The sequence below is a fragment of the Balaenoptera physalus genome (genome assembly GCF_965194825.1).
Source record: "Balaenoptera physalus genome assembly, chromosome: 13".
In the NCBI taxonomy this organism is placed as follows: domain Eukaryota; kingdom Metazoa; phylum Chordata; class Mammalia; order Artiodactyla; family Balaenopteridae; genus Balaenoptera; species Balaenoptera physalus.
Genome location: NC_138892.1, coordinates 68,515,103 through 68,527,195, shown reverse-complemented (window position 1 = coordinate 68,527,195; position 12,093 = coordinate 68,515,103).

The following is a 12,093-nucleotide window of genomic DNA, read 5'->3' as shown; positions in this document are numbered from 1 at the left end:
ACTGCTTTATAATAATAAAAATTTGAACCAGAGCCAACCATGGCATTCATGTTGGATTTGGACAGTAAAACTCCAAGTGTGACAGTGTCAGGAAAAACCAATATGCCCTTTCCACTCTCAATCCATGTAAAATCCACCTTCTTGTCAATGTCAGTGACTTCTGTTAAAGCTTGGCTCCAACACAAGGGCTGCATTGGTGTGTCTGCTCTGACAAACCTTTCATCCCTGCCTGAAACCTGCTGAACTCTTGGTCTTGTTTCCCAGCTGTCTGTCCTGGGTTGCATAGTTTGATGAGAACTGCTACAATTTCTTTTGTGTATCCTGCCACATTCAGCACATATTTGTGTATATATTTTGGATTCCAGGCTGATTTGCTTGGTAATCCTGAGGTCCCAGACGGGGTAGTGTGACCAGCAATTTTAGTGGACTAGATGCAAAAAGTGGTCAAAACTACAAGTCCTGGTGCCATTTAGAGGCCCATTGCAAAAACATGGTTGTACACTGATCCTGTAAGCCATAGGCAAGGAGAATTGCCATTAAAGATATTCCTTTAATATTTTAAACAAGGAGGATAATGTATTTATTCATTTTGGTCTTAAGCAGGCCTGGCAGAGTAGATATTTAATAAGTACTCGTTGAATGAATCAATGAATAAATGAGTGACTGCCTTACCTTCCCTGATATCAAGTTTTTCCATCCAGGAAATTTAGGAAGAATACCCAGGAAAGTAGAATAAGGTTAAAATGGAAATGACAGCTGATACTATATATAGAAAACCCTAAAGACTCCATACAAAAACTACCAGAACTGATAAACGAATTCAGCAAGTTAGCAGGATACAAGATTAACATACAGAAATTGGTTACATTACTTTACACTAACAATGAAATATCAGAAAGGTAACATAAAAAAATACTTTTAAAATCTCATCAAAAAGTAAAATACTTGGAAAGAAACCTGACTAAGGAGGTGAAAGACTTATATGCTGAGAACTATAAAACAGTAATAAAGAAAAAACTGAAGATGATTCAAAGAAATGGAAAGATAGCTCATGCTCTTGGATTGGAAGAATTAATATTGTTAAAATGGCCAAACTACTCAAAGCAATCTACATATTTCGTGTGATCCCTATCAAATTACCCATGAAACTTTTTACAGAACTAGAACAAATAATCCTAAAATTTATATGGAACCATAAAAGACCCAGAATTGCCAAAGAAATCCTAAGGAAAAAGAACAAAGCAGGAGGCATAACCCTCTCAGACTTCAGACAATACTACAAAGCTACAGTAATCAAAACAGTGTAGTATTGGCACAAAAACAGACATATGGATCAAGGGAACAGAGAGCCCAGAAATAAATAAACCCACACACTTATGATCAATTAATCTTTGACAAAGGAGGCAAGAATATACAATGGGAAAAAGCAGCTTTAGCAAGTGGTGTTAGGAATGTTGGACACATAAACTATAAAACAACCAGAAAACAATAAGACAGGATTAGAAAGTCCTTACCTATCAATAATTACTCTAAATATAAATGGATTGAATTCTCCAATCAAGACATAGAGTGGCTGGGAAGGTAAAAAAAAATCAAGACCCAAGTATATGTCACCTACAAGAGACTCACTTTAGCTTTAAGGACACACATAGGCCCAAAGTGAAGGGATAGAAAAAGATATTTAGTACAAGTGGAAGCAAAAAGAGAGCACAGGTAACTATACTTATATCAGACAAAATAGAAATTAAGCCAGAAACAGTAACAAGAGACAAAGAAGGTCATTATGTAATGATAAAGGAGTCAATTCATCAAGAAGATATAAAAATTGTAAATGTATATGCACACAACATTGGAGCACCTAAGTATATTAAGCAAATTCTAGTAGACCTAAAGGGAGAAATAAGCAAAAATACAACAACAGTAAGAGAGTTCAATACCCCACATTCAATAATGGATAGATCATCCAGACAGAAAATCAAGAAGGAAACATTGGACTTGAACCATACTTTAGACCAAATGAATCTAACAGATATATACAGAACATTCCATCCAACAACAGCAGAATAGACATCCTTCTCAAGTGCACATGAACATTCTCGGATAGATCATATGATAGGTCACAAAACAAGTCTTAGGAAATTTAAGAAGACTGAAGTCATGCTAAGTATCTTTCCCAAGCACAATGGTATAAAGCTAGCAAACAATGATAAAAGGAAAGCTGGAAAATTCACAAATATATGAAAATTACACAACACACTTCTGAAAAACTGCTGGGTCAAAAAAAGAAATTTTTTTAAATCCAAAAATATCTTGAAATAAAAATGGAAACACAACATATCAAAACCTATTGGACACTGCCAAACAGTTCCAAGAGGAAACTTTATAGTGATAAATACCTACATTAGAGAAAAAGAAAGAAAGAAAGAAGGAAGGAAGGAAAGAAAGAAAGAAAGAGAGAGAGAGGGAGGGATGGAAGGAGAGAGAGAGAGAAAGAAAGAAAGAAAAAAAGGAGAAAGAGAGAAAGAAAGAGAGAGGGGGATGGAGGGAGGGAGAAGAAAGGAAAGAAGGAAGGCAGAAAGGAAGAAAAAAAGAGGGAGAAGAGAGAGGTAAGGAGGAAGGAAGATCTCAAATAAATTAACATTACACCTTAAGAAATTACAGGGCTTCCCTGGTGGTGCAGTGGTTGAGAATCTGCTTGCCAATGCAGGGGACATGGGTTCAAACCCTGGTCTGGGAAGATCCCACAGGCTGCGGAGCAACTAAGCCCATGCACCACAACTACTGAGCCTGCACTCTACAGCCTGCAAGCCACAACTACTGAAGCTCATGCACTTAGAGCCCATGCTCCACAACAAGAGAAACCACTGCAATGAGAAGCCCATGCACCACAATGAAGAGTAGCCCCTGCTCGCCACCACTAGAGAAAAGCCTGCACGCAGCAACAAAGACCCAACACAGCCAAAAATAAATAAATTTATTTAAAAAAAGAAGAAACTACAAAAAGAACAAACTTAGCCCAAAGTTAACAGAGGAATAAAATAGCAAAGATCAGAGCAGAAATAGATGAAACAGACAAGAAAAACAGTTAAAGAGAACAAAACTAAGAGCTGTTTATTGAAAAGATAAACAAAATTAACAACCTTTAGCTAAACTATGAAAAAAAGAACACTCAAAAATATAAAGTAAGAAATGAAAGAGAAGACATTACAACTAATGCCACAGAAATAAAGAATAAGAGACCACTATGAAAAATTTTATGCCAACAAACTGGGTAACCTAGAAGAAATGGATGCATCCCTAGAAATATATACTCTACCAAACTTGAATTATGAAGAAACAGAAAATCAAAGACCAATGTAACAGAATTGAGGCCCTGGAAGTAAACCCTAACATGAAGGAATACCAAGGGGCAATTGTAATTATCTAATAAGAAGAAATAAACTCCTGAACCACTGGTAAGAATAAAGAGGACAAAAAGGAAGAAAAGGATACAAGAGGATAACAGGCACTCTCCTGGCAATTGGAGTCATCATCAAACTCTTCCTCTGTGGGAGTCATTTAATTGGCTGTTTTTCCTTGCATCTGACCTTTGACTTTTGAAATCAGGATGACAATATCTGTTCATTTTAAGTCCCATTCACTTAAATGTATGTAGAGTAACATTTTTCTCAGAATACTTTTCAGACGTGTACCATATTTCAAAATGTACAATGTACAGGCTAAACCATGGAAACTTTTTATCTAATAAAGCTCTTTGAAAAAAAGAAGTAAACCTAACATATACAGTGAACTAATATTTGACAAGGAGACCAAGACACTCAATGGGGAAAGAATAGTCTCTTGATGAATGGTGCTGGGAAAACTGGATAATCACAGGCAGGAGAATGAAATTGACTCCCATTTTATATCACTTACAAAATTAACTCTAAATGAATTGAAGACTTAAACGTAAAAACTGAAACCAGAAAACTTCTAGAAGAAAACATAGGGAAAATGTTCCTTAATATTGGTCTTGGCAACAATATTTTGAATATGAAACCAAAACCACAAGCAACATAAGTACAAATTAATAACTGGGACTACATCAAACTAAAAATTTCTGCACAGCAAAAGAAACCATTAACAAAATGAAAAGACAACCTTTGGGATGGGAGAAAATATTTGCAAAAATCATACATCAGATAAGGGGTTAATATCCAAAATATACAAAGAACTCACACAACTCAATATCAAAACAACAAACAACCCAATTAAAAAATGGGCAGAGGGGAAAGCTGGGCCCATGCTGGGCATAGGGGATCAATGACTTGGCTGGTGGGCATGGCCACCTGGGCCAACTGAGGAGAGAGAGCAGAGTAGAAAGACCTTGAGCTCACCACCTCTAAAATCACAACTATCTATAGAACAACCATTGATGAAAAAGACTGGAACCTACCAGAAAAGATTTTCTACAGCTAAAGACATAAAGAAGGAACCACAATGCGACTGGCAGAAGGGGCAGACTCGTGATATAACATCCCATACCACCTGGTTAGGCAACCCAGAAACTGGAGAAAAATCATATTGCAGAGGTCCTCCCACAGGAGTGAGAGTTCTGAGCCCCACGTCAGCCTCCCCAGCCCGGGGTTCCTGCAGGAAGACAAGCCCCCATAGCATTTGGCTTTGAAGGCCAGTGCAGGTTAATTGCAGGAGCCCCACAGAACTGGGGGAAATAGAGACTTCACTCTTAAAGGATGCACACAAAATCCCACACACACAGGCACCCAGGACAAAAGCCATAATTTAATAGGACCCTGGACCACACCTACCAGCTGGTCTGGAGAGTCTCCTGGAGATGCAAGGAATGGCTGTAGCTCACCCTGGAGACACAGACACTGGTGGCAGACATACTGGGGAACATTCAAATGCATGAACACTGCTGCTGGCAGCTGCCATCTTGGTTCATTAGCACCAAGACTTGGCCCCACCCAACAGCCTGTAGGTGCCAGTGCTGGCATGCCTCAGGGCAAACAACCAGCTGGGCAGAGACACAGCCCTACCATTGACAAACAGGCTGTCTAAAGATGCCCTGAGCCCTCAGCTGCCTCTAGACACAGCCCTGCCCACCAGAGGGCTAAGACCCAGCTTCATCCCCCAGTGAGCAAGCACCAGCCCTTCCCACCAGGGAGCCTGCACTAGCCTCTAGACCAGCCTCACCCACCAAGGGGCAGACACCAGAAGCAGAAAACAACAATCCCATAGCCCACAGACCAAGCCTGCCAACAACAAGCCAGACCTTACCCTGGGACCACCTGGGCCCTGGCCCTGCCCAATAGCAGGCCAACGCAACCTTTAGGACATGCCAGACCCCATACTCAACTGTGTCAAGAACTGCCCCCGCCCACAACCAATGATCTGAAATGAGAATTGGCATCCCTGGGTCCTGTACCCAGACTCCAGGAACGAGCTCCACCTGACAATAGTTTGGCACTAACTCCAGGATCTGGCTTCACCTACCAGTGGATCAGCAACAGCCTTAGAGTCTTCAGGACCCTGACTCTGCCCACCAGTGAGCCAGCACTAGCCCTGAGGTCCCCTAGGTTTCTGCAAACAGCTGCCTCACAACCAAGCCCTGATAAACAGCTGCCAGCAGCATCCACACAAGGCAGAGCCTGGCACAACTAAATGGAGTAGTGGCCAACAAAGCCTACCAGACCACCCACATAGTCAGCCTGCCACAAGAGAATGACCCACACAGCCCACCTAGGGGGAAACCTTAGAGCATGTAGCTTGGGTGATGAGAGGGGAGTGCACTTCTGGGAAGCATAGGACATCTGCTGCAGAAGATCATCTCTCCAAGGTTGAGAAACATAACTAACCTACCACATACAGAAAAATACAAATAGCAACTTATACAAAATGAGATGGCTGAGGAATAAGTTCCAGACAATGGAACAAGATAAAACTCCAGAAGAAGAACTAAGTGAAGTGAAGATAGGCAATCTACCCCAGAAGGAGTTCAGAATAATGATCATAAAGATGATCAAAGAACTCAGGAGGAGAATGGATGCACAGAGTGAGAAGTCAGAAGTTTTTGACAAAGAGTTAGTTCAAAAATATAAAGAATAACCAAACAGAGATGAAGAATACAATAATTGAAATGAAAAATACTCTAGAAGGAATCAATAGTAGACTAAATGATACAGAAGCATGGATCAGTGAGCTGAAAGAATAGTGGAAATCACTGCTGCTGAACAGAAAAAAGAATGAAAAGAAATGAGAACAGTTTGAGAGACCTCTGGGACAACATCAAGTGCAATAATATTCACATTATAGGGGTCTCAGAAGGAGAAGAGAGAGAGAAAGGGGCTGAGAACATATTTGAAGAGATAATAGCTGAAAACTTCCCTAACCTGGGAAAGGAAACAGTCACCAAAGTCCAGGAAACACAGAATCCCATACAGGATTAATCCAAGAGGAAAACACAAAGACACATTGTAATCAAAATGGAAAAATTGAAGATAAAGAGAGAATCTTATAGAAGCAAGGGAAAAGCAACAAATAACATACAAAGGTACTTCCATAAGGCTATCAACTGATTTTTCAGCAGAAACTCTGCAGTCCAGAAGGGAGTGGCATGATATATTTAAAGTGATGAAAGGGAGAAACCTACAACCAAGAATACTCTACCCAGCAAGTCTCTCATTCAGATTTGATGGAGAAATCAATAGCTTTACAGACAAGCAAAAGCTAAAAGAATTCAGCACCACCTAACCAACTTTACAACAAATGTTAAGGGAAGTTCTCTAGGTGAAAAAGAAAAGTCCACAACTAGAAACAAGAAAATTACAAAATGAAAAAGGCACATATATAATAAATGTAATAAATCATCCACACACAAAACTACAAGGGAGGTTAAAATACAGAAATGCTAAAATCATCTATATCCACAATAAGCAGTTAAGGGGTACACAAAACAAATAGATGTGAAATATGATATTTAAAACAGTAATTATGAGGGGAGGAGAATATAAATGCAGGGTTTTTAAAATGCATTTGAAAATAAGAGACCAGCAAAATAAAGCAATCATATATATATGATTGTCTGACAGACTGCTATACAAAAACCTCATGGTAACTGCAAAACAAAAATCAATAATAGATATACCCACAAAAAGAAAAAGGAATTCAAACATAACACTAAAGATAGTCATCAAATCACAAGAGAAGAGAATAAAAGAAGGGGAAAAAAGGAAAGGGGGGGGAAAGACCTACAAAAATAAATCCAAAACAGTTAACAAGATGGCAATAAGAACATACACATCATTAATTACCTTAAATGTAAACGGACTAAATGCTTCAACCAAAAGACATAGAGTGGCTGAATGGATACAAAATAAGACACCTACATAGGCTGCCTGCAAAAGATTGACTTCAGACCTAGAGACACATAAAGACTGAAAGTGAGGGGATGGAAAAAGGTATTCCACGCAAATGGAAATCAAAAGAAAGCCGGAGTAGCAATACTTATATCAGACAAAATAGACTTTAGAATAAAGACTGTTATAAAAGACAAAGAAGGACACTACATAATGATCAAGGGATCAATCCAAGAAGAAGATATAACAATTGTAAATATATATGCACCCAACATAGGAGCACCTCAATATATGTGGCAAATATTAACAGACATAAAATGAGAAATTGTCAGTAACACAATAATAGTAGGGTACTTTAACACCCTGCTTACATCAGTGGACAGATCATTCATACTGAAAATCCATAAGGAAACATAGGCCTTAAATAAAACATTAGGCCAAATGGACTTAATTGATATATAGAGAGCATTCCATCTGAAAGCAACAGAATACACATTCTTTGCAAGTGCACATGGAACATTCTCCAGGATAGATCACATGCTAGGCCACAAAACAAGCCTTGGTAAATTTTTAAAAATTGAAATCATATCAAAGCATCTTTTCCAAGCACAATGCTATAAGACTAGAAATTAACTACAAAAAAAACCGCTGCAAAAAACACAAACACATGGAGGATAAACAATATGCTAGTAAACAACCAATGGGTCAGTGAAGAAATCAAAGAGGAAATAAAAAATACCTAGAGACAAAAACACAGTGATCCAAAACCTATGGGATGCAGCAAAAGCAGTTCTAGGAGGGAAGTTTATAGTGATACAAGCCTACCTCAGGAAACAAGAAAAATCTCAAATAAACAAACTAACCTCACATGTAAAGGAACCAGAGAAAGTGGAATAAACAAAACCCCAAGTTAGTAAAAGGAAAGAAATCATAAAGATCAGAGTAGGAATAAATGAAATAGAGACTAAAAAAATAGAAAAGAACAATGAAATTAAAAGCTGGTTCTTTGAAAAGATAGACAAACTTGATAAATTTTTAGCCAGACTCATCAAGAAAAAAAGGAGAGGGCTCAAATCAATAAAATCAGAAAGGAAAAAGGAGAAGTTACAACCAATACCACAGAAATACAAAGGATCATAAGAGACTACTATGAGCAACTATACACCAATAAAATGGATAACCTAGAAGAAATGGACAAATTCTTAGAAAGGTACGATCTCCTAAGACTGAACCAGGAAGAAATAGAAAATATGAACAGACCAATTACCAGTATTGAAATTGAATCAGTAATTTAAACATGCCCAACAAACAGAAGTACAGGATCAGATGGCCTCACAGGGGAATTCTACCAAACATTTAGAGAAGCGTTAACACCTATCCTTCTGAAACTATTACAAAAATTGCAGAGGGAGGAACACTTCTGAACTCATTCTATGAGGCCACCATCACCCTGATACCAAAACCAGACAAAGATATTAGAAAGAAAGAAAGGAAGGATGGAAGGAAGGAAGGAAGGAAGGAAGGAAGGAAGGAAAGGAAGGAAGGAAGGAAGGAAGGAAGGAAGGAAGGAAGGAAGGAAGGAAGGAAGGAAGGAAGGAAGGAAGAAAGGGAAAGAAAATTACAGGCCAATATCACTGATGAACATAGATGCAAAAATCCTCAACAAAATACTAGTAAACCAAATCCACCAATACCTTAAAAGGATCATACACCATGATCAAACGGGATTTATCCCAGGGATGCAAGGATTTTTCAATATCTGCAAATCAATCAATATGATACACCATATTAACAAATTGAAGAAAACCACGTGATAATCTCAATAGATGCAGAAAAAGTGATAAAATTTGGCATCCATTTATGATAAAAATTCTCCAGAAATTGGGCATAGAGAGAACCTACCTCAACATAATAGAGGCCATATATGACAAAACCACAGCTAACATCCTACTCAACAGTGAAAGGTTGAACGCATTCCCTCTATGATCAAGAACAAGACAAGGATGCCCACTCTCACCACTTTTATTCAACATAGTTTTGGAAGTCCTAGCCACAGCAATCAGAGGAGAAAAACAAATAAAAGGAATCCAAATTGGAAAGGAAGAAGTAAAACTGTCACTGTTTGCAGATGACAAGTTACTATACATAGAAAATCTTAAAGACACCACCAGAAAGCTACTAGAGCGCATCAACAAATTTGGTAATGTTGTAGGTTACAAAATTAATACACAGAAATCTGTTGCACTGTTATACACTAACAATGAAATATCAGAAAGAGAAATTAAGAAAAAAAATCTCACTTACCATCACACCAAAAAGAATAAAATACCTAGGAATAAACCTACCTAAGGAGGCAAAAAACCTGTACTCCAAAAACTGTAAGACACTGATGAAAGAAATAAGACGACACAAACAGATGGAAAGATATACTGTGTTCTTGGATTGGAAAAAAAAATCAATATTGTTAAAATGACCAAACTACTCAAGACAATCTACAGATTCAATGCAATCTCTATCGAAATACCAATGACATTTTTCACAGAACTAGAACAAATAATTTTAAAATTTGTATGGAAACACAAAAGACCCTGAATAGCCAAAATAATCTTGACAAAGAAAAACAGAGCTGGAGGAATCATGTTCCACTTCAGAGTATACTACAAAGGTACAGTAATCAAAACAGTGTGGTACTGGCACAAAAACAAACACATAGATCAATGGAACAGAACAGAAAGCCCAGAAATAAACCCACACACTTACGGTTAATTAATGTATGACAAAGGAGGAAAGAATATACAATAGAGGAAAGACAGTTTCTTCAATAAGTGGTGTTGGGAAAAATGGACAGCTATATGAAAAAGAATAAAATTAGAACATTCTCTAACACCATATACAAAAATAACCAAAATGAATTAAAGACCTAAACATAAGCCCAGATACTATAAAACTCCTAAAGGAAAACTTAGGCAGGACACTCTTTGACATAAATTGCAGCAACATTTTTTTGGATCCATCTTCTGGATTAATGGATATAAAAGCAAAAACAAATAAATGGGACTTAATTAAACTTAAAAGTTTTTGCATAGCAAAAGTAACCATGAACAAAACCAAAGGCAACTTATGGAATGGGAGAAAATATTTGCAAATGATGTGAACAACAAGGAATTAATTTCCCAAATACACAAACAATATCAAAAAAACAAACAACTCAATCAAAAAGGAGCTTGGGATTGACATATTCACACCATTATATATAAAATAGATAACTAATAAGAACCTACTGTATAACACCAGGAACTCTACTCAACACTCTGTAATGGCCTATATGGGAAAAGAATCTAAAAAAAGTGGATATATGCATATGTATAATTGATTCACTTTGCTGTACACCTGAAACTAACACAACATTGTAAATCAACTATACTCCAATAAAAATTTTTAAACATATATACAATAAAAAGGAGGGGAGTAGAAAAAAACAAAAACAAAAAAAAGAAAATCATCAAAAATGGGCAGAAGACTTAAATAGACATTTCTCCAAAGAAGATATACAGATGCCCAACAAGCACAGGAAAAGATGCTCAACATTGATAATTATTAGAGAAATGCAAATCAAAACTACAATGATGTATCATGTCACACATCACACCAGTCAGAATGGCCATCATCAAATAGTCTACAGATTATAAATGCTGGAGAGTGTGTGGAGAAAAGAGAACCCTTCCACACTATCGGTGTGAATGTAAATAGGTACAACCACTATGGAGAACAGTATGGATGTTCCTTAAAAAACTAAAAATAGAGTTACCAGATGATCCTGAAATCCCACTCTTAGGCATATATCTGAAAAAGATGAAAACTTTAGTTCAAAAAGATACATGCACCCCAATGTTCATAGCAGCACTACAATAGCCAAGGCTTGGACGCAACCTAAATATCCATCAACAAATGAATGGATAAAGAAAATGTGGTATAGATATTATATATATATATATATATATATATATATATATATATATATATAATGGAATATTACTCAGCCATAAAAAGAAGAATGAAATAATGCCATTTGCAGCAACATGGATGGAATTAGAGATTATCATACTAAGTGAAAAGTCACACAGAGAAAGACAAATATCATATGATATCACTTATATGTGGAATCCAAAAAACAATGATACAAATGAACTTATTTACAAAATGGAAACAGACTGACAGATATAGAAAACAAATTTATGGTTACCAAAGGGGAAAGGAAGAGGAGGAATAAGTTAGGAGTTGAGGATTAACAGATACACACCACTATATATAAAATTGATAAACAACAAGGGCCTACTGCATAGCACAGGGAACGATATCCAGTATCTTGTAGTAACCTATAATGGAAAAGAATTCTAAAAGAACATATGTGTGTGTGTATATATATATATTCATACACACACACACTAACTGAATCAATTTGCTGTACACCAGAAACTAACACAACATTGTAAATCAACTATACTTCAATTTTTAAAAATGGGCAAAGGATCTGAATAGACATGTTTTCCAAGAAGACATACAAATGGCCAACAGGTACATGAAAAGGTGCTCAATATCACTAATCATCATGGAAATGCAAATCAAAACCAAATGAGATATTACCTCACACTTGTTTGAATGCCTCTCATCAAGAAAGAAAGAAAGAAAGAAAGAAACAAATAAACAAAGAAAGAAAGAAAGAAAGTAAGTTAGT